Genomic DNA, 25473 nt, shown 5'->3' on the forward strand with positions numbered 1-25473 from the left:
TTTTGCATACTCAGAAGCTTAAATTTTGACCAATTTCAGGCACAGGAATGACTTTAAATACATTTATTTTAGTTGAAAAAGTAATATTTCACATCTAACAGTAATTTACAGGCAAAAGATTACATTTTAAAATTCCATCGAAATTGACCATTTTGGGAACGTTCGACAGCTCCGCGGACATCGTTTTTCGTCCAAAAATTTATTTTTTGGACTGTACCAAAAATGATTCAAAATGTCAATTGGATCGTGCCTCATGTTGAATAACCACTTTTTAAACCCTCACAGTGCCCAAAATTGCCATTTTTACAGAGTTTTGCTTACGCAGAAGCTTCACTTTTGACCAAGAACAGGCACAGAAATGACTTTAAACACATTTTTTTTAGTTGAAAAAGTAATAATTTACATCCAACAGTAATTTACAGCCAAAAGAATACATGTTAAAATTTCATCGAAATTGACCATTTTGGGAACTTTCGACAGCTCCGCGGTCATCGTTTTTCGTCCGAAAATTAATTTTTTGGACTGTACCAAAAATGATTCCAAATGTCAATTGGATCGTGCCTCATGTTGAATAACCACTTTTTAAACCCTCGCAGTGCCCAAAATGGCCATTTTTACAGAGGTTTGCTTACTCAGAAGCTTCAATTTTGACCAATTTCAGGCACAGAAATGACTTTAAATACATTTATTTTAGTTGAAAAATTAATAATTCACATCCAACAGTAATTTACAGCCAAAAGATTAAATGTTAAAATTTCATCGAAATTGACCATTTTGGGAACGTTCGACAGCTCCGCGGTCATCCTTTTTCGTCCGAAAATTGATTTTTTGGACTGTACCAAAAATGATTCCAAATGTCAATTGGACCGTGCCTCATGTTGAATAACCACTTTTTAAACCCTCACAGTGACCAAAATTGCCATTTTTACAGAGTTTTGCATACTCAGAAGCTTCAATTTTGACCAATTTCAGGCACAGAAATGACTTTAAACCCATTTATTTTAGTTGAAAAAGTAATAATTCACATCCAACAGTAATTTACAGGCAAAAGATTAAATGTTAAAATTTCATCGAATTTGACCATTTTGGGAACGTTCGACAGCTCCGCGGTCATCGTTTTTCGTCCGAAAATTGATTTTTTGGACTGTACCAAAAATGATTCCAAATGTCAATTGGATCGTGCCTCATGTTGAATAACCACTTTTTAAAACCTCACAGTGCCCAACATTGCCATTTTTACAGAGTTTTGCTTACTTAGATGCTTCAATTTTGACCAATTTCAGGCACAGAAATGACTTTAAACACATTTATTTTAGTTGAAAAAGTAATATTTCACATCTAACAGTAATTTACAGGCAAAAGATTAAATGTTAAAATTTCATCGAAATTGACCATTTTGGGAACGTTCGACAGCTCCGCGGTCATCGTTTTTCGTCAGAAAATTGATTTTTTGGACTGTACCAAAAATGATTCAAAATGTCAATTGGATCGTACCTCATGTTGAATACCCACTTTTTAAACCCTCACAGTGACCAAAATTGCCATTTTTACAGAGTTTTGCATACTCAGAAGCTTCAATTTTGACCAATTTCAGGCACAGAAATGACTTTAAACACATTTATTTTAGTTGAAAAAGTAATAATTCACATCCAACAGTAATTCACAGCCAAAAGATTAAATGATAAAATTTCATCGAAATTGACCATTCTGGGAACGTTCGACAGCTCCGCGGTCATCGTTTTTCATCAGAAAATTGATTTTTTGGACTGTACCAAAAATGATTCAAAATGTCAATTGGATCGTACCTCATGTTGAATAACCACTTTTTAAACCCTCACAGTGACCAAAATTGCCATTTTTACAGAGTTTTGCATACTCAGAAGCTTCAATTTTGACCAATTTCAGGCACAGAAATGACTTTAAACACATTTATTTTAGTTGAAAAAGTAATAATTCACATCCAACAGTAATTTACAGGCAAAAGGTTAAATGTTAAAATTTCATCGAATTTGACCATTTTGGGAACGTTCGACAGCTCCGCGGTCATCGTTTTTCGTCAGAAAATTGATTTTTTGGACTGTAACAAAAATGATTCTAAACTTCAATTGGATTGTGCCTCATGTTGAATAACCACTTTTTAAACCCTCACAGTGCCCAAAATTGCCATTTTTACAGAGTTTTGCTTACGCAGAAGCTTCACTTTTGACCAATTACAGGCACAGAAAAGACTTTAAACACATTTTTTTTGTTGAAAAAGTAATAATTCACATCCAACAGTAATTTACAGCCAAAAGAATAAATGTTAAAATTTCATCGAAATTGACCATTTTGGGAACTTTCGACAGCTCCGCGGTCATCGTTTTTCGTCCGAAAATTAATTTTTTGGAAGGTACCAAAAATGATTCCAAATGTCAATTGGATCGTGCCTCATGTTGAATAACCACTTTTTAAACCCTCGCAGTGCCCAAAATGGCCATTTTTACAGAGTTTTGCTTACTCAGAAGCTTCAATTTTGACCAATTTCAGGCACAGAAATGACTATAAACACATTTATTTTAGTTGAAAAAGTAATAATTCACATCCAACAGTAATTCACAGCCAAAAGATTAAATGATAAAATTTCATCGAAATTGGCCATTTTGGGAACGTTCGACAGCTCCGCGGGCATCGTTTTTCGTCAGAAAATTGATTTTTTGGACTGTACCAAAAATGATTCCAAATGTCAATTGGATCGTGCCTCATGTTGAATAACCACTTTTTAAAACCTCACAGTGCCCAACATTGCCATTTTTACAGAGTTTTGCTTACTTAGATGCTTCAATTTTTACCAATTTCAGGCACAGAAATGACTTTAAACACATTTATTTTAGTTGAAAAAGTAATATTTCACATCTAACAGTAATTTACAGGCAAAAGATTAAATGTTAAAATTTCATCGAAATTGACCATTTTGGGAACGTTCGACAGCTTCGCGGTCATCGTTTTTCGTCAGAAAATTGATTTTTTGGACTGTACCAAAAATGATTCAAAATGTCAATTGGATTGTGCCTCATGTTGAATAACCACTTTTTAAACCCTCACAGTGACCAAAATTGCCATTTTTACAGAGTTTTGCATACTCAGAAACTTCAATTTTGACCAATTTCAGGACCAGGAATGACTTTAAACACATTTATTTTAGTTGAAAAAGTAATAATTCACATCCAACAGTAATTTACAGCCAAAAGATTAAATGTTAAAATTTCATCGAAATTGACCATTTTGGGAACTTTCGAGAGCTCCGCGGTCATCGTTTTTCGTCTGAAAATTGATTTTTTTGGACTGTACCAAAAATGATTCCAAATGTCAATTGGATCGTGCCTCGTGTTGAATAACCACTTTTTAAACCCTTGCAGTGCCCAAAATTGCCATTTTTACAGAGTTTTGCTTACTTAAAAGCTTCAATTTTGACCAATTTCAGGCACAGAAATGACTTTAAACACATTTATTTTAGTTGAAAAAGTAATATTTCACATCTAACAGTAATTTACAGGCAAAAGATTAAATTTTAAAATTTCATCGAAATTGACCATTTTGGGAACGTTCAACAGCTCCACGGTCAACGTTTTTCGTCCGAAAATTGATTTTTTGGACTGTACCAAAAACGATTCAAAATGTCAATTGGACCGTGCCTCATGATGAATAACCACTTTTTAAACCCTCACAGTGACCAAAATTGCCATTTTTACAGAGTTTTGCATACTCAGAAGCTTCAATTTTGACCAATTTCAGGCACAGAAATGACTTTAAACACATTTATTTTAGTTGAAAAAGTAATAATTCTCATCCAACAGTAATTTACAGGCAAAAGATTAAATGTTAAAATTTCATCGAATTTGACCATTTTGGGAACGTTCGACAGCTCCGCGGTCATCGTTTTTCGTCAGAAAATTTTGGACTGTACCAAAAATGATTCAAAATGTCAATTGGATCGTACCTCATGTTGAATAACCACTTTTTAAACCCTCACAGTGACCAAAATTGCCATTTTTACAGAGTTTTGCATACTCAGAAGCTTCAATTTTGACCAATTTCAGGCACAGAAATGACTTTAAACACATTTATTTTAGTTGAAAAAGTAATATTTCACATCTAACAGTAATTTACAGGTAAAAGATTAAATGTTAAAATTTCATCGAAATTGACCATTTTGGGAACGTTCGACAGCTCCGCGGTCATCGTTTTTCGTCAGAAAATTGATTTTTTGGACTGTATCAAAAATGATTCTAAACTTCAATTGGATTGTGCCTCATGTTGAATAACCACTTTTTAAACCCTCACAGTGCCCAAAATTGCCATTTTTACAGAGTTTTGCTTACGCAGAAGCTTCACTTTTGACCAATTACAGGCACAGAAATGACTTTAAACACATTTATTTTAGTTGAAAAAGTAATAATTCACATCCAACAGTAATTCACAGCCAAAAGATTAAATGATAAAATTTCATCGAAATTGACCATTTTGGGAACGTTCGACAGCTCCGCGGGCATCGTTTTTCGTCAGAAAATTGATTTTTTGGAATGTACCAAAAATGATTCCAAATGTCAATTGGATCGTGCCTCATGTTGAATAACCACTTTTTAAACCCTCGCAGTGCCCAAAATTGCCATTTTTACAGAGTTTTGGTTACTTAGAAGCTTTAATTTTGACCAATTTCAGGCACAGAAATGACTTTAAACACATTTATTTTAGTTGAAAAAGTAATAATTCACATCCAACAGTAATTTACAGCCAAAAGATTAAATGTTAAAATTTCATCAAAATTGACCATTTTGGCAACGTTCGACAGCTCCGCGGTCATCGTTTTTCGTCCGAAAATTGATTTTTTGGACTGTACCAAAAATGATTCCAAATGTCAATTGGACTGTGCCTCATGTTGAATAACCACTTTTTAAACCCTCACAGTGACCAAAATTGCCATTTTTACAGAGTTTTGCATACTCAGAAGCTTCAATTTTGACCAATTTCAGGCACAGAAATGACTTTAAACACTTTTATTTTAGTTGAAAAAGTAATATTTCACATCTAACAGTAATTTACAGGCAAAAGATTAAATGTTAAAATTTCATCGAAATTGACCATTTTGGGAACGTTCGACAGCTCTGCAGTCATCGTTTTTCGTCCAAAAAATTGATTTTTTGGACTGTACCAAAAATGATTCCAAATGTCAATTCGATCGTACCTCATGTATAATACCCACTTTTTAAACCCTCACAGTGACCAAAATTGCCATTTTTACAGAGTTTTGCATACTCAGAAGCTTCAATTTTGACCAATTTCAGGCCAGAAATGACTTTAAACACATTTATTTTAGTTGAAAAAGTAATAATTCACATCCAACAGTAATTCACAGCCAAAAGATTAAATGATAAAATTTCATCGAAATTAACCATTTGGGGAACGTTCGACAGCGCCGCGGTCATCGTTTTTCGTCCGACAATTGATTTTTTGGACTGTACCAAAAATGATTTCAAATGTCAATTGGACTGTGCCTCATGTTGAATAACCACTTTTTAAACCCTCACAGTGACCAAAATTGCCATTTTTACAGAGTTTTGCATACTCAGAAGCTTCAATTTTGACCAATTTCAGGCACAGAAATGACTTTAAACACATTTATTTTAGTTGAAAAAGTAATAATTCACATCCAACAGTAATTCACAGCCAAAAGATTAAATGATAAAATTTCATCGAAATTGACCATTTTGGGAACGTTCGACAGCTCCGCGGTCATCGTTTTTCGTCAGAAAATTGATTTTTTGGACTGTACCAAAAATGATTCAAAATGTCAATTGGATTGTACCTCATGTTGAATACCCACTTTTTAAACCCTCACAGTGACCAAAATTGCCATTTTTACAGAGTTTTGCATACTCAGAAGCTTCAATTTTGACCAATTTCAGGCACAGAAATGACTTTAAACACATTTATTTTAGTTGAAAAAGTAATAATTCACATCCAACAGTAATTCACAGCCAAAAGATTAAATGATAAAATTTCATCGAAATTGACCATTTTGGGAACGTTCGACAGCTCCGCGGTCATCGTTTTTCGTCAGAAAATTGATTTTTTGGACTGTACCAAAAATGATTCAAAATGTCAATTGGATCGTACCTCATGTTGAATAACCTTTTTTTAAACCCTCACAGTGACCAAAATTGCCATTTTTACAGAGTTTTGCATACTCAGAAGCTTCAATTTTGACCAATTTCAGGCACAGAAATGACTTTAAACACATTTATTTTAGTTGAAAAAGTAATAATTCACATCCAACAGTAATTTACAGGCAAAAGATTAAATGTTAAAATTTCATCGAATTTGACCATTTTGGGAACGTTCGACAGCTCCGCGGTCATCGTTTTTCGTCCGAAAATTGATTTTTTGGACTGTACCAAAAATGATTCCAAATGTCAATTGGATCGTGCCTCATGTTGAATAACCACTTTTTAAAACCTCACAGTGCCCAACATTGCCATTTTTACAGAGTTTTGCTTACTTAGATGCTTCAATTTTGACCAATTTCAGGCACAGAAATGACTTTAAACACATTTATTTTAGTTGAAAAAGTAATATTTCACATCTAACAGTAATTTACAGGCAAAAGATTAAATGTTAAAATTTCATCGAAATTGACCATTTTGGGAACGTTCGACAGCTCCGCGGTCATCGTTTTTCGTCAGAAAATTGATTTTTTGGACTGTACCAAAAATGATTCAAAATGTCAATTGGATCGTACCTCATGTTGAATACCCACTTTTTAAACCCTCACAGTGACCAAAATTGCCATTTTTACAGAGTTTTGCATACTCAGAAGCTTCAATTTTGACCAATTTCAGGCACAGAAATGACTTTAAACACATTTATTTTAGTTGAAAAAGTAATAATTCACATCCAACAGTAATTCACAGCCAAAAGATTAAATGATAAAATTTCATCGAAATTGACCATTCTGGGAACGTTCGACAGCTCCGCGGTCATCGTTTTTCATCAGAAAATTGATTTTTTGGACTGTACCAAAAATGATTCAAAATGTCAATTGGATCGTACCTCATGTTGAATAACCACTTTTTAAACCCTCACAGTGACCAAAATTGCCATTTTTACAGAGTTTTGCATACTCAGAAACTTCAATTTTGACCAATTTCAGGACCAGGAATGACTTTAAACACATTTATTTTAGTTGAAAAAGTAATAATTCACATCCAACAGTAATTTACAGCCAAAAGATTAAATGTTAAAATTTCATCGAAATTGACCATTTTGGGAACTTTCGAGAGCTCCGCGGTCATCGTTTTTCGTCTGAAAATTGATTTTTTGGACTGTACCAAAAATGATTCCAAATGTCAATTGGATCGTGCCACGTGTTGAATAACCACTTTTTAAACCCTTGCAGTGCCCAAAATTGCCATTTTTACAGAGTTTTGCTTACTTAGAAGCTTCAATTTTGACCAATTTCAGGCACAGAAATGACTTTAAACACATTTATTTTAGTTGAAAAAGTAATATTTCACATCTAACAGTAATTTACAGGCAAAAGATTAAATTTTAAAATTTCATCGAAATTGACCATTTTGGGAACGTTCGACAGCTCCGCGGGCATCGTTTTTCGTCAGAAAATTGATTTTTTGGACTGTACCAAAAATGATTCCAAATGTCAATTGGATCGTGCCTCATGTTGAATAACCACTTTTTAAAACCTCACAGTGCCCAAAATTGCCATTTTTACAGAGTTTTGCTTACTTAGATGCTTCAATTTTGACCAATTTCAGGCACAGAAATGACTTTAAACACATTTATTTTAGTTGAAAAAGTAATATTTCACATCTAACAGTAATTTACAGGCAAAAGATTAAATGTTAAAATTTCATCGAAATTGACCATTTTGGGAACGTTCGACAGCTCCGCGGTCATCGTTTATCGTCAGAAAATTGATTTTTTGGACTGTACCAAAAATGATTCAAAATGTCAATTGGATTGTGCCTCATGTTGAATAACCACTTTTTAAACCCTCACAGTGACCAAAATTGCCATTTTTACAGAGTTTTGCATACTCAAAAACTTAAATTTTGACCAATTTCAGGACCAGGAATGACTTTAAACACATTTATTTTAGTTGAAAAAGTAATAATTCACATCCAACAGTAATTTACAGCCAAAAGATTAAATGTTAAAATTTCATCGAAATTGACCATTTTGGGAACTTTCGAGAGCTCCGCGGTCATCGTTTTTCGTCTGAAAATTGATTTTTTGGACTGTACCAAAAATGATTCCAAATGTCAATTGGATCGTGCCTCGTGTTGAATAACCACGTTTTAAACCCTTGCAGTGCCCAAAATTGCCATTTTTACAGAGTTTTGCTTACTTAGAAGCTTCAATTTTGACCAATTTCAGGCACAGAAATGACTTTAAACACATTTATTTTAGTTGAAAAAGTAATATTTCACATCTAACAGTAATTTACAGGCAAAAGATTAAATTTAAAATTTCATCGAAATTGACCATTTTGGGAACGTTCAACAGCTCCGCGGTCAACGTTTTTCGTCCGAAAATGGATTTTTTGGACTGTACCAAAAACGATTCCAAATGTCAATTGGACCGTGCCTCATGTTGAATAACCACTTTTTAAACCCTCACAGTGACCAAAATTGCCATTTTTACAGAGTTTTGCATACTCAGAAGCTTAAATTTTGACCAATTTCAGGCACAGGAATGACTTTAAATACATTTATTTTAGTTGAAAAAGTAATATTTCACATCTAACAGTAATTTACAGGCAAAAGATTACATTTTAAAATTCCATCGAAATTGACCATTTTGGGAACGTTCGACAGCTCCGCGGACATCGTTTTTCGTCCAAAAATTTATTTTTTGGACTGTACCAAAAATGATTCAAAATGTCAATTGGATCGTGCCTCATGTTGAATAACCACTTTTTAAACCCTCACAGTGCCCAAAATTGCCATTTTTACAGAGTTTTGCTTACGCAGAAGCTTCACTTTTGACCAAGAACAGGCACAGAAATGACTTTAAACACATTTTTTTTAGTTGAAAAAGTAATAATTTACATCCAACAGTAATTTACAGCCAAAAGAATACATGTTAAAATTTCATCGAAATTGACCATTTTGGGAACTTTCGACAGCTCCGCGGTCATCGTTTTTCGTCCGAAAATTAATTTTTTGGACTGTACCAAAAATGATTCCAAATGTCAATTGGATCGTGCCTCATGTTGAATAACCACTTTTTAAACCCTCGCAGTGCCCAAAATGGCCATTTTTACAGAGGTTTGCTTACTCAGAAGCTTCAATTTTGACCAATTTCAGGCACAGAAATGACTTTAAATACATTTATTTTAGTTGAAAAATTAATAATTCACATCCAACAGTAATTTACAGCCAAAAGATTAAATGTTAAAATTTCATCGAAATTGACCATTTTGGGAACGTTCGACAGCTCCGCGGTCATCCTTTTTCGTCCGAAAATTGATTTTTTGGACTGTACCAAAAATGATTCCAAATGTCAATTGGACCGTGCCTCATGTTGAATAACCACTTTTTAAACCCTCACAGTGACCAAAATTGCCATTTTTACAGAGTTTTGCATACTCAGAAGCTTCAATTTTGACCAATTTCAGGCACAGAAATGACTTTAAACCCATTTATTTTAGTTGAAAAAGTAATAATTCACATCCAACAGTAATTTACAGGCAAAAGATTAAATGTTAAAATTTCATCGAATTTGACCATTTTGGGAACGTTCGACAGCTCCGCGGTCATCGTTTTTCGTCCGAAAATTGATTTTTTGGACTGTACCAAAAATGATTCCAAATGTCAATTGGATCGTGCCTCATGTTGAATAACCACTTTTTAAAACCTCACAGTGCCCAACATTGCCATTTTTACAGAGTTTTGCTTACTTAGATGCTTCAATTTTGACCAATTTCAGGCACAGAAATGACTTTAAACACATTTATTTTAGTTGAAAAAGTAATATTTCACATCTAACAGTAATTTACAGGCAAAAGATTAAATGTTAAAATTTCATCGAAATTGACCATTTTGGGAACGTTCGACAGCTCCGCGGTCATCGTTTTTCATCAGAAAATTGATTTTTTGGACTGTACCAAAAATGATTCAAAATGTCAATTGGATCGTACCTCATGTTGAATAACCACTTTTTAAACCCTCACAGTGACCAAAATTGCCATTTTTACAGAGTTTTGCATACTCAGAAGCTTCAATTTTGACCAATTTCAGGCACAGAAATGACTTTAAACACATTTATTTTAGTTGAAAAAGTAATAATTCACATCCAACAGTAATTTACAGGCAAAAGGTTAAATGTTAAAATTTCATCGAATTTGACCATTTTGGGAACGTTCGACAGCTCCGCGGTCATCGTTTTTCGTCAGAAAATTGATTTTTTGGACTGTAACAAAAATGATTCTAAACTTCAATTGGATTGTGCCTCATGTTGAATAACCACTTTTTAAACCCTCACAGTGCCCAAAATTGCCATTTTTACAGAGTTTTGCTTACGCAGAAGCTTCACTTTTGACCAATTACAGGCACAGAAAAGACTTTAAACACATTTTTTTTGTTGAAAAAGTAATAATTCACATCCAACAGTAATTTACAGCCAAAAGAATAAATGTTAAAATTTCATCGAAATTGACCATTTTGGGAACTTTCGACAGCTCCGCGGTCATCGTTTTTCGTCCGAAAATTAATTTTTTGGAAGGTACCAAAAATGATTCCAAATGTCAATTGGATCGTGCCTCATGTTGAATAACCACTTTTTAAACCCTCGCAGTGCCCAAAATGGCCATTTTTACAGAGTTTTGCTTACTCAGAAGCTTCAATTTTGACCAATTTCAGGCACAGAAATGACTATAAACACATTTATTTTAGTTGAAAAAGTAATAATTCACATCCAACAGTAATTCACAGCCAAAAGATTAAATGATAAAATTTCATCGAAATTGGCCATTTTGGGAACGTTCGACAGCTCCGCGGGCATCGTTTTTCGTCAGAAAATTGATTTTTTGGACTGTACCAAAAATGATTCCAAATGTCAATTGGATCGTGCCTCATGTTGAATAACCACTTTTTAAAACCTCACAGTGCCCAACATTGCCATTTTTACAGAGTTTTGCTTACTTAGATGCTTCAATTTTTACCAATTTCAGGCACAGAAATGACTTTAAACACATTTATTTTAGTTGAAAAAGTAATATTTCACATCTAACAGTAATTTACAGGCAAAAGATTAAATGTTAAAATTTCATCGAAATTGACCATTTTGGGAACGTTCGACAGCTTCGCGGTCATCGTTTTTCGTCAGAAAATTGATTTTTTGGACTGTACCAAAAATGATTCAAAATGTCAATTGGATTGTGCCTCATGTTGAATAACCACTTTTTAAACCCTCACAGTGACCAAAATTGCCATTTTTACAGAGTTTTGCATACTCAGAAACTTCAATTTTGACCAATTTCAGGACCAGGAATGACTTTAAACACATTTATTTTAGTTGAAAAAGTAATAATTCACATCCAACAGTAATTTACAGCCAAAAGATTAAATGTTAAAATTTCATCGAAATTGACCATTTTGGGAACTTTCGAGAGCTCCGCGGTCATCGTTTTTCGTCTGAAAATTGATTTTTTTGGACTGTACCAAAAATGATTCCAAATGTCAATTGGATCGTGCCTCGTGTTGAATAACCACTTTTTAAACCCTTGCAGTGCCCAAAATTGCCATTTTTACAGAGTTTTGCTTACTTAAAAGCTTCAATTTTGACCAATTTCAGGCACAGAAATGACTTTAAACACATTTATTTTAGTTGAAAAAGTAATATTTCACATCTAACAGTAATTTACAGGCAAAAGATTAAATTTTAAAATTTCATCGAAATTGACCATTTTGGGAACGTTCAACAGCTCCACGGTCAACGTTTTTCGTCCGAAAATTGATTTTTTGGACTGTACCAAAAACGATTCAAAATGTCAATTGGACCGTGCCTCATGATGAATAACCACTTTTTAAACCCTCACAGTGACCAAAATTGCCATTTTTACAGAGTTTTGCATACTCAGAAGCTTCAATTTTGACCAATTTCAGGCACAGAAATGACTTTAAACACATTTATTTTAGTTGAAAAAGTAATAATTCTCATCCAACAGTAATTTACAGGCAAAAGATTAAATGTTAAAATTTCATCGAATTTGACCATTTTGGGAACGTTCGACAGCTCCGCGGTCATCGTTTTTCGTCAGAAAATTTTGGACTGTACCAAAAATGATTCAAAATGTCAATTGGATCGTACCTCATGTTGAATAACCACTTTTTAAACCCTCACAGTGACCAAAATTGCCATTTTTACAGAGTTTTGCATACTCAGAAGCTTCAATTTTGACCAATTTCAGGCACAGAAATGACTTTAAACACATTTATTTTAGTTGAAAAAGTAATATTTCACATCTAACAGTAATTTACAGGTAAAAGATTAAATGTTAAAATTTCATCGAAATTGACCATTTTGGGAACGTTCGACAGCTCCGCGGTCATCGTTTTTCGTCAGAAAATTGATTTTTTGGACTGTATCAAAAATGATTCTAAACTTCAATTGGATTGTGCCTCATGTTGAATAACCACTTTTTAAACCCTCACAGTGCCCAAAATTGCCATTTTTACAGAGTTTTGCTTACGCAGAAGCTTCACTTTTGACCAATTACAGGCACAGAAATGACTTTAAACACATTTATTTTAGTTGAAAAAGTAATAATTCACATCCAACAGTAATTCACAGCCAAAAGATTAAATGATAAAATTTCATCGAAATTGACCATTTTGGGAACGTTCGACAGCTCCGCGGGCATCGTTTTTCGTCAGAAAATTGATTTTTTGGAATGTACCAAAAATGATTCCAAATGTCAATTGGATCGTGCCTCATGTTGAATAACCACTTTTTAAACCCTCGCAGTGCCCAAAATTGCCATTTTTACAGAGTTTTGGTTACTTAGAAGCTTTAATTTTGACCAATTTCAGGCACAGAAATGACTTTAAACACATTTATTTTAGTTGAAAAAGTAATAATTCACATCCAACAGTAATTTACAGCCAAAAGATTAAATGTTAAAATTTCATCAAAATTGACCATTTTGGCAACGTTCGACAGCTCCGCGGTCATCGTTTTTCGTCCGAAAATTGATTTTTTGGACTGTACCAAAAATGATTCCAAATGTCAATTGGACTGTGCCTCATGTTGAATAACCACTTTTTAAACCCTCACAGTGACCAAAATTGCCATTTTTACAGAGTTTTGCATACTCAGAAGCTTCAATTTTGACCAATTTCAGGCACAGAAATGACTTTAAACACTTTTATTTTAGTTGAAAAAGTAATATTTCACATCTAACAGTAATTTACAGGCAAAAGATTAAATGTTAAAATTTCATCGAAATTGACCATTTTGGGAACGTTCGACAGCTCTGCAGTCATCGTTTTTCGTCCAAAAAATTGATTTTTTGGACTGTACCAAAAATGATTCCAAATGTCAATTCGATCGTACCTCATGTATAATACCCACTTTTTAAACCCTCACAGTGACCAAAATTGCCATTTTTACAGAGTTTTGCATACTCAGAAGCTTCAATTTTGACCAATTTCAGGCCAGAAATGACTTTAAACACATTTATTTTAGTTGAAAAAGTAATAATTCACATCCAACAGTAATTCACAGCCAAAAGATTAAATGATAAAATTTCATCGAAATTAACCATTTGGGGAACGTTCGACAGCGCCGCGGTCATCGTTTTTCGTCCGAAAATTGATTTTTTGGACTGTACCAAAAATGATTTCAAATGTCAATTGGACTGTGCCTCATGTTGAATAACCACTTTTTAAACCCTCACAGTGACCAAAATTGCCATTTTTACAGAGTTTTGCATACTCAGAAGCTTCAATTTTGACCAATTTCAGGCACAGAAATGACTTTAAACACATTTATTTTAGTTGAAAAAGTAATAATTCACATCCAACAGTAATTCACAGCCAAAAGATTAAATGATAAAATTTCATCGAAATTGACCATTTTGGGAACGTTCGACAGCTCCGCGGTCATCGTTTTTCGTCAGAAAATTGATTTTTTGGACTGTACCAAAAATGATTCAAAATGTCAATTGGATTGTACCTCATGTTGAATACCCACTTTTTAAACCCTCACAGTGACCAAAATTGCCATTTTTACAGAGTTTTGCATACTCAGAAGCTTCAATTTTGACCAATTTCAGGCACAGAAATGACTTTAAACACATTTATTTTAGTTGAAAAAGTAATAATTCACATCCAACAGTAATTCACAGCCAAAAGATTAAATGATAAAATTTCATCGAAATTGACCATTTTGGGAACGTTCGACAGCTCCGCGGTCATCGTTTTTCGTCAGAAAATTGATTTTTTGGACTGTACCAAAAATGATTCAAAATGTCAATTGGATCGTACCTCATGTTGAATAACCTTTTTTTAAACCCTCACAGTGACCAAAATTGCCATTTTTACAGAGTTTTGCATACTCAGAAGCTTCAATTTTGACCAATTTCAGGCACAGAAATGACTTTAAACACATTTATTTTAGTTGAAAAAGTAATAATTCACATCCAACAGTAATTTACAGGCAAAAGATTAAATGTTAAAATTTCATCGAATTTGACCATTTTGGGAACGTTCGACAGCTCCGCGGTCATCATTTTTCGTCAGAAAATTGATTTTTTGGACTGTAACAAAAATGATTCTAAACTTCAATTGGATTGTGCCTCATGTTGAATAACCACTTTTTAAACCCTCACAGTGCCCAAAATTGCCATTTTTACAGAGTTTTGCTTACGCAGAAGCTTCACTTTTGACCAATTACAGGCACAGAAATGACTTTAAACACATTTTTTTTGTTGAAAAAGTAATAATTCACATCCAACAGTAATTTACAGCCAAAAGAATAAATGTTAAAATTTCATCGAAATTGACCATTTTGGGAACTTTCGACAGCTCCGCGGTCATCGTTTTTCGTCCGAAAATTAATTTTTTGGAAGGTACCAAAAATGATTCCAAATGTCAATTGGATCGTGCCTCATGTTGAATAACCACTTTTTAAACCCTCGCAGTGCCCAAAATGGCCATTTTTACAGAGTTTTGCTTACTCAGAAGCTTCAATTTTGACCAATTTCAGGCACAGAAATGACTTTAAACACATTTATTTTAGTTGAAAAAGTAATAATTCACATCCAACAGTAATTCACAGCCAAAAGATTAAATGATAAAATTTCATCGAAATTGACCATTTTGGGAACGTTCGACAGCTCCGCGGGCATCGTTTTTCGTCAGAAAATTGATTTTTTGGACTGTACCAAAAATGATTCCAAATGTCAATTGGACTGTGCCTCATGTTGAATAACCACTTTTTAAACCCTCACAGTGACCAAAATTGCCATTTTTACAGAGTTTTGCATACTCAGAAGCTTCAATTTTGACCAATTTCAGGCACAGAAATGACTTTAAACACTTTTATTTTAGTTGAAAAAGTAATATTTCACATCTAACAGTAATTTACAGGCAAAAGATTAAATGTTAAAATTTCATCGAAATTGACCATTTTGGGAACGTTCGACAGCTCCGCGGTCATCGTTTTTCGTCCGAAAATTGATTTTTTGGACTGTACCAAAAATGATTCCAAATGTCAATTCGATCGTACCTCGTGTATAATACCCACTTTTTAAACCCTCACAGTGACCAAAATTGCCATTTTTACAGAGTTTTGCATACTCAGAAGCTTCAATTTTGACCAATTTCAGGCCAGAAATGACTTTAAACACATTTATTTTAGTTGAAAAAGTAATAATTCACATCCAACAGTAATTCACAGCCAAAAGATTAAATGATAAAATTTCATCGAAATTAACCATTTGGGGAACGTTCGACAGCGCCGCGGTCATCGTTTTTCGTCCGAAAATTGATTTTTTGGACTGTACCAAAAATGATTTCAAATGTCAATTGGACTGTGCCTCATGTTGAATAACCACTTTTTAAACCCTCACAGTGACCAAAATTGCCATTTTTACAGAGTTTTGCATACTCAGAAGCTTCAATTTTGACCAATTTCAGGCACAGAAATGACTTTAAACACATTTATTTTAGTTGAAAAAGTAATAATTCACATCCAACAGTAATTCACAGCCAAAAGATTAAATGATAAAATTTCATCGAAATTGACCATTTTGGGAACGTTCGACAGCTCCGCGGTCATCGTTTTTCGTCAGAAAATTGATTTTTTGGACTGTACCAAAAATGATTCAAAATGTCAATTGGATCGTACCTCATGTTGAATACCCACTTTTTAAACCCTCACAGTGACCAAAATTGCCATTTTTACAGAGTTTTGCATACTCAGAAGCTTCAATTTTGACCAATTTCAGGCACAGAAATGACTTTAAACACATTTATTTTAGTTGAAAAAGTAATAATTCACATCCAACAGTAATTCACAGCCAAAAGATTAAATGATAAAATTTCATCGAAATTGACCATTTTGGGAACGTTCGACAGCTCCGCGGTCATCGTTTTTCGTCAGAAAATTGATTTTTTGGACTGTACCAAAAATGATTCCAAATGTCAATTGGATCGTGCCTCATGTTGAATAACCACTTTTTAAACCCTCGCAGTGCCCAAAATGGCCATTTTTACAGAGGTTTGCTTACTCAGAAGCTTCAATTTTGACCAATTTCAGGCACAGAAATGACTTTAAATACATTTATTTTAGTTGAAAAATTAATAATTCACATCCAACAGTAATTTACAGCCAAAAGATTAAATGTTAAAATTTCATCGAAATTGACCATTTTGGGAACGTTCGACAGCTCCGCGGTCATCCTTTTTCGTCCGAAAATTGATTTTTTGGACTGTACCAAAAATGATTCCAAATGTCAATTGGACCGTGCCTCATGTTGAATAACCACTTTTTAAACCCTCACAGTGACCAAAATTGCCATTTTTACAGAGTTTTGCATACTCAGAAGCTTCAATTTTGACCAATTTCAGGCACAGAAATGACTTTAAACCCATTTATTTTAGTTGAAAAAGTAATAATTCACATCCAACAGTAATTTACAGGCAAAAGATTAAATGTTAAAATTTCATCGAATTTGACCATTTTGGGAACGTTCGACAGCTCCGCGGTCATCGTTTTTCGTCCGAAAATTGATTTTTTGGACTGTACCAAAAATGATTCCAAATGTCAATTGGATCGTGCCTCATGTTGAATAACCACTTTTTAAACCCTCGCAGTGCCCAAAATGGCCATTTTTACAGAGTTTTGCTTACTCAGAAGCTTCAATTTTGACCAATTTCAGGCACAGAAATGACTTTAAACACATTTATTTTAGTTGAAAAAGTAATAATTCACATCCAACAGTAATTCACAGCCAAAAGATTAAATGATAAAATTTCATCGAAATTGACCATTTTGGGAACGTTCGACAGCTCCGCGGGCATCGTTTTTCGTCAGAAAATTGATTTTTTGGACTGTACCAAAAATGATTCCAAATGTCAATTGGACTGTGCCTCATGTTGAATAACCACTTTTTAAACCCTCACAGTGACCAAAATTGCCATTTTTACAGAGTTTTGCATACTCAGAAGCTTCAATTTTGACCAATTTCAGGCACAGAAATGACTTTAAACACTTTTATTTTAGTTGAAAAAGTAATATTTCACATCTAACAGTAATTTACAGGCAAAAGATTAAATGTTAAAATTTCATCGAAATTGACCATTTTGGGAACGTTCGACAGCTCCGCGGTCATCGTTTTTCGTCCGAAAATTGATTTTTTGGACTGTACCAAAAATGATTCCAAATGTCAATTCGATCGTACCTCGTGTATAATACCCACTTTTTAAACCCTCACAGTGACCAAAATTGCCATTTTTACAGAGTTTTGCATACTCAGAAGCTTCAATTTTGACCAATTTCAGGCCAGAAATGACTTTAAACACATTTATTTTAGTTGAAAAAGTAATAATTCACATCCAACAGTAATTCACAGCCAAAAGATTAAATGATAAAATTTCATCGAAATTAACCATTTGGGGAACGTTCGACAGCGCCGCGGTCATCGTTTTTCGTCCGAAAATTGATTTTTTGGACTGTACCAAAAATGATTTCAAATGTCAATTGGACTGTGCCTCATGTTGAATAACCACTTTTTAAACCCTCACAGTGACCAAAATTGCCATTTTTACAGAGTTTTGCATACTCAGAAGCTTCAATTTTGACCAATTTCAGGCACAGAAATGACTTTAAACACATTTATTTTAGTTGAAAAAGTAATAATTCACATCCAACAGTAATTCACAGCCAAAAGATTAAATGATAAAATTTCATCGAAATTGACCATTTTGGGAACGTTCGACAGCTCCGCGGTCATCGTTTTTCGTCAGAAAATTGATTTTTTGGACTGTACCAAAAATGATTCAAAATGTCAATTGGATCGTACCTCATGTTGAATACCCACTTTTTAAACCCTCACAGTGACCAAAATTGCCATTTTTACAGAGTTTTGCATACTCAGAAGCTTCAATTTTGACCAATTTCAGGCACAGAAATGACTTTAAACACATTTATTTTAGTTGAAAAAGTAATAATTCACATCCAACAGTAATTCACAGCCAAAAGATTAAATGATAAAATTTCATCGAAATTGACCATTTTGGGAACGTTCGACAGCTCCGCGGTCATCGTTTTTCGTCAGAAAATTGATTTTTTGGACTGTACCAAAAATGATTCCAAATGTCAATTGGATCGTGCCTCATGTTGAATAACCACTTTTTAAACCCTCGCAGTGCCCAAAATGGCCATTTTTACAGAGGTTTGCTTACTCAGAAGCTTCAATTTTGACCAATTTCAGGCACAGAAATGACTTTAAATACATTTATTTTAGTTGAAAAATTAATAATTCACATCCAACAGTAATTTACAGCCAAAAGATTAAATGTTAAAATTTCATCGAAATTGACCATTTTGGGAACGTTCGACAGCTCCGCGGTCATCCTTTTTCGTCCGAAAATTGATTTTTTGGACTGTACCAAAAATGATTCCAAATGTCAATTGGACCGTGCCTCATGTTGAATAACCACTTTTTAAACCCTCACAGTGACCAAAATTGCCATTTTTACAGAGTTTTGCATACTCAGAAGCTTCAATTTTGACCAATTTCAGGCACAGAAATGACTTTAAACCCATTTATTTTAGTTGAAAAAGTAATAATTCACATCCAACAGTAATTTACAGGCAAAAGATTAAATGTTAAAATTTCATCGAATTTGACCATTTTGGGAACGTTCGACAGCTCCGCGGTCATCGTTTTTCGTCCGAAAATTGATTTTTTGGACTGTACCAAAAATGATTCCAAATGTCAATTGGATCGTGCCTCATGTTGAATAACCACTTTTTAAAACCTCACAGTGCCCAACATTGCCATTTTTACAGAGTTTTGCTTACTTAGATGCTTCAATTTTGACCAATTTCAGGCACAGAAATGACTTTAAACACATTTATTTTAGTTGAAAAAGTAATATTTCACATCTAACAGTAATTTACAGGCAAAAGATTAAATGTTAAAATTTCATCGAAATTGACCATTTTGGGAACGTTCGACAGCTCCGCGGTCATCGTTTTTCGTCAGAAAATTGATTTTTTGGACTGTACCAAAAATGATTCAAAATGTCAATTGGATCGTACCTCATGTTGAATACCCACTTTTTAAACCCTCACAGTGACCAAAATTGCCATTTTTACAGAGTTTTGCATACTCAGAAGCTTCAATTTTGACCAATTTCAGGCACAGAAATGACTTTAAACACATTTATTTTAGTTGAAAAAGTAATAATTCACATCCAACAGTAATTCACAGCCAAAAGATTAAATGATAAAATTTCATCGAAATTGACCATTGTGGGAACGTTCGACAGCTCCGCGGTCATCGTTTTTCATCAGAAAATTGATTTTTTGGACTGTACCAAAAATGATTCAAAATGTCAATTGGATCGTACCTCATGTTGAATAACCACTTTTTAAACCCTCACAGTGACCAAAATTGCCATTTTTACAGAGTTTTGCATACTCAGAAGCTTCAATTTTGACCAATTTCAGGCACAGAAATGACTTTAAACACATTTATTTTAGTTGAAAAAGTAATAATTCACATCCAACAGTAATTTACAGGCAAAAGGTTAAATGTTAAAATTTCATCGAATTTGACCATTTTGGGAACGTTCGACAGCTCCGCGGTCATCGTTTTTCGTCAGAAAATTGATTTTTTGGACTGTAACAAAAATGATTCTAAACTTCAATTGGATTGTGCCTCATGTTGAATAACCACTTTTTAAACCCTCACAGTGCCCAAAATTGCCATTTTTACAGAGTTTTGCTTACGCAGAAGCTTCACTTTTGACCAATTACAGGCACAGAAAAGACTTTAAACACATTTTTTTTGTTGAAAAAGTAATAATTCACATCCAACAGTAATTTACAGCCAAAAGAATAAATGTTAAAATTTCATCGAAATTGACCATTTTGGGAACTTTCGACAGCTCCGCGGTCATCGTTTTTCGTCCGAAAATTAATTTTTTGGAAGGTACCAAAAATGATTCCAAATGTCAATTGGATCGTGCCTCATGTTGAATAACCACTTTTTAAACCCTCGCAGTGCCCAAAATGGCCATTTTTACAGAGTTTTGCTTACTCAGAAGCTTCAATTTTGACCAATTTCAGGCACAGAAATGACTATAAACACATTTATTTTAGTTGAAAAAGTAATAATTCACATCCAACAGTAATTCACAGCCAAAAGATTAAATGATAAAATTTCATCGAAATTGGCCATTTTGGGAACGTTCGACAGCTCCGCGGGCATCGTTTTTCGTCAGAAAATTGATTTTTTGGACTGTACCAAAAATGATTCCAAATGTCAATTGGATCGTGCCTCATGTTGAATAACCACTTTTTAAAACCTCACAGTGCCCAACATTGCCATTTTTACAGAGTTTTGCTTACTTAGATGCTTCAATTTTTACCAATTTCAGGCACAGAAATGACTTTAAACACATTTATTTTAGTTGAAAAAGTAATATTTCACATCTAACAGTAATTTACAGGCAAAAGATTAAATGTTAAAATTTCATCGAAATTGACCATTTTGGGAACGTTCGACAGCTTCGCGGTCATCGTTTTTCGTCAGAAAATTGATTTTTTGGACTGTACCAAAAATGATTCAAAATGTCAATTGGATTGTGCCTCATGTTGAATAACCACTTTTTAAACCCTCACAGTGACCAAAATTGCCATTTTTACAGAGTTTTGCATACTCAGAAACTTCAATTTTGACCAATTTCAGGACCAGGAATGACTTTAAACACATTTATTTTAGTTGAAAAAGTAATAATTCACATCCAACAGTAATTTACAGCCAAAAGATTAAATGTTAAAATTTCATCGAAATTGACCATTTTGGGAACTTTCGAGAGCTCCGCGGTCATCGTTTTTCGTCTGAAAATTGATTTTTTTGGACTGTACCAAAAATGATTCCAAATGTCAATTGGATCGTGCCTCGTGTTGAATAACCACTTTTTAAACCCTTGCAGTGCCCAAAATTGCCATTTTTACAGAGTTTTGCTTACTTAAAAGCTTCAATTTTGACCAATTTCAGGCACAGAAATGACTTTAAACACATTTATTTTAGTTGAAAAAGTAATATTTCACATCTAACAGTAATTTACAGGCAAAAGATTAAATTTTAAAATTTCATCGAAATTGACCATTTTGGGAACGTTCAACAGCTCCACGGTCAACGTTTTTCGTCCGAAAATTGATTTTTTGGACTGTACCAAAAACGATTCAAAATGTCAATTGGACCGTGCCTCATGATGAATAACCACTTTTTAAACCCTCACAGTGACCAAAATTGCCATTTTTACAGAGTTTTGCATACTCAGAAGCTTCAATTTTGACCAATTTCAGGCACAGAAATGACTTTAAACACATTTATTTTAGTTGAAAAAGTAATAATTCTCATCCAACAGTAATTTACAGGCAAAAGATTAAATGTTAAAATTTCATCGAATTTGACCATTTTGGGAACGTTCGACAGCTCCGCGGTCATCCTTTTTCGTCCGAAAATTGATTTTTTGGACTGTACCAAAAATGATTCCAAATGTCAATTGGACCGTGCCTCATGTTGAATAACCACTTTTTAAACCCTCACAGTGACCAAAATTGCCATTTTTACAGAGTTTTGCATACTCAGAAGCTTCAATTTTGACCAATTTCAGGCACAGAAATGACTTTAAACCCATTTATTTTAGTTGAAAAAGTAATAATTCACATCCAACAGTAATTTACAGGCAAAAGATTAAATGTTAAAATTTCATCGAATTTGACCATTTTGGGAACGTTCGACAGCTCCGCGGTCATCGTTTTTCGTCCGAAAATTGATTTTTTGGACTGTACCAAAAATGATTCCAAATGTCAATTGGATCGTGCCTCATGTTGAATAACCACTTTTTAAAACCTCACAGTGCCCAACATTGCCATTTTTACAGAGTTTTGCTTACTTAGATGCTTCAATTTTGACCAATTTCAGGCACAGAAATGACTTTAAACACATTTATTTTAGTTGAAAAAGTAATATTTCACATCTAACAGTAATTTACAGGCAAAAGATTAAATGTTAAAATTTCATCGAAATTGACCATTTTGGGAACGTTCGACAGCTCCGCGGTCATCGTTTTTCGTCAGAAAATTGATTTTTTGGACTGTACCAAAAATGATTCAAAATGTCAATTGGATCGTACCTCATGTTGAATACCCACTTTTTAAACCCTCACAGTGACCAAAATTGCCATTTTTACAGAGTTTTGCATACTCAGAAGCTTCAATTTTGACCAATTTCAGGCACAGAAATGACTTTAAACACATTTATTTTAGTTGAAAAAGTAATAATTCACATCCAACAGTAATTCACAGCCAAAAGATTAAATGATAAAATTTCATCGAAATTGACCATTCTGGGAACGTTCGACAGCTCCGCGGTCATCGTTTTTCATCAGAAAATTGATTTTTTGGACTGTACCAAAAATGATTCAAAATGTCAATTGGATCGTACCTCATGTTGAATAACCACTTTTTAAACCCTCACAGTGACCAAAATTGCCATTTTTACAGAGTTTTGCATACTCAGAAGCTTCAATTTTGACCAATTTCAGGCACAGAAATGACTTTAAACACATTTATTTTAGTTGAAAAAGTAATAATTCACATCCAACAGTAATTTACAGGCAAAAGGTTAAATGTTAAAATTTCATCGAATTTGACCATTTTGGGAACGTTCGACAGCTCCGCGGTCATCGTTTTTCGTCAGAAAATTGATTTTTTGGACTGTAACAAAAATGATTCTAAACTTCAATTGGATTGTGCCTCATGTTGAATAACCACTTTTTAAACCCTCACAGTGCCCAAAATTGCCATTTTTACAGAGTTTTGCTTACGCAGAAGCTTCACTTTTGACCAATTACAGGCACAGAAAAGACTTTAAACACATTTTTTTTGTTGAAAAAGTAATAATTCACATCCAACAGTAATTTACAGCCAAAAGAATAAATGTTAAAATTTCATCGAAATTGACCATTTTGGGAACTTTCGACAGCTCCGCGGTCATCGTTTTTCGTCCGAAAATTAATTTTTTGGAAGGTACCAAAAATGATTCCAAATGTCAATTGGATCGTGCCTCATGTTGAATAACCACTTTTTAAACCCTCGCAGTGCCCAAAATGGCCATTTTTACAGAGTTTTGCTTACTCAGAAGCTTCAATTTTGACCAATTTCAGGCACAGAAATGACTTTAAACACATTTATTTTAGTTGAAAAAGTAATAATTCACATCCAACAGTAATTCACAGCCAAAAGATTAAATGATAAAATTTCATCGAAATTGACCATTTTGGGAACGTTCGACAGCTCCGCGGGCATCGTTTTTCGTCAGAAAATTGATTTTTTGGACTGTACCAAAAATGATTCCAAATGTCAATTGGATCGTACCTCATGTTGAATACCCACTTTTTAAACCCTCACAGTGACCAAAATTGCCATTTTTACAGAGTTTTGCATACTCAGAAGCTTCAATTTTGACCAATTTCAGGCACAGAAATGACTTTAAACACATTTATTTTAGTTGAAAAAGTAATAATTCACATCCAACAGTAATTCACAGCCAAAAGATTAAATGATAAAATTTCATCGAAATTGACCATTCTGGGAACGTTCGACAGCTCCGCGGTCATCGTTTTTCATCAGAAAATTGATTTTTTGGACTGTACCAAAAATGATTCAAAATGTCAATTGGATCGTACCTCATGTTGAATAACCACTTTTTAAACCCTCACAGTGACCAAAATTGCCATTTTTACAGAGTTTTGCATACTCAGAAGCTTCAATTTTGACCAATTTCAGGCACAGAAATGACTTTAAACACATTTATTTTAGTTGAAAAAGTAATAATTCACATCCAACAGTAATTTACAGGCAAAAGGTTAAATGTTAAAATTTCATCGAATTTGACCATTTTGGGAACGTTCGACAGCTCCGCGGTCATCGTTTTTCGTCAGAAAATTGATTTTTTGGACTGTAACAAAAATGATTCTAAACTTCAATTGGATTGTGCCTCATGTTGAATAACCACTTTTTAAACCCTCACAGTGCCCAAAATTGCCATTTTTACAGAGTTTTGCTTACGCAGAAGCTTCACTTTTGACCAATTACAGGCACAGAAAAGACTTTAAACACATTTTTTTTGTTGAAAAAGTAATAATTCACATCCAACAGTAATTTACAGCCAAAAGAATAAATGTTAAAATTTCATCGAAATTGACCATTTTGGGAACTTTCGACAGCTCCGCGGTCATCGTTTTTCGTCCGAAAATTAATTTTTTGGAAGGTACCAAAAATGATTCCAAATGTCAATTGGATCGTGCCTCATGTTGAATAACCACTTTTTAAACCCTCGCAGTGCCCAAAATGGCCATTTTTACAGAGTTTTGCTTACTCAGAAGCTTCAATTTTGACCAATTTCAGGCACAGAAATGACTATAAACACATTTATTTTAGTTGAAAAAGTAATAATTCACATCCAACAGTAATTCACAGCCAAAAGATTAAATGATAAAATTTCATCGAAATTGGCCATTTTGGGAACGTTCGACAGCTCCGCGGGCATCGTTTTTCGTCAGAAAATTGATTTTTTGGACTGTACCAAAAATGATTCCAAATGTCAATTGGATCGTGCCTCATGTTGAATAACCACTTTTTAAAACCTCACAGTGCCCAACATTGCCA

This window comes from Lissotriton vulgaris, chromosome 4_1 (assembly GCF_964263255.1).
Source record: "Lissotriton vulgaris chromosome 4_1, aLisVul1.2, whole genome shotgun sequence".
Taxonomy (NCBI): Eukaryota; Metazoa; Chordata; class Amphibia; order Caudata; family Salamandridae; genus Lissotriton; species Lissotriton vulgaris.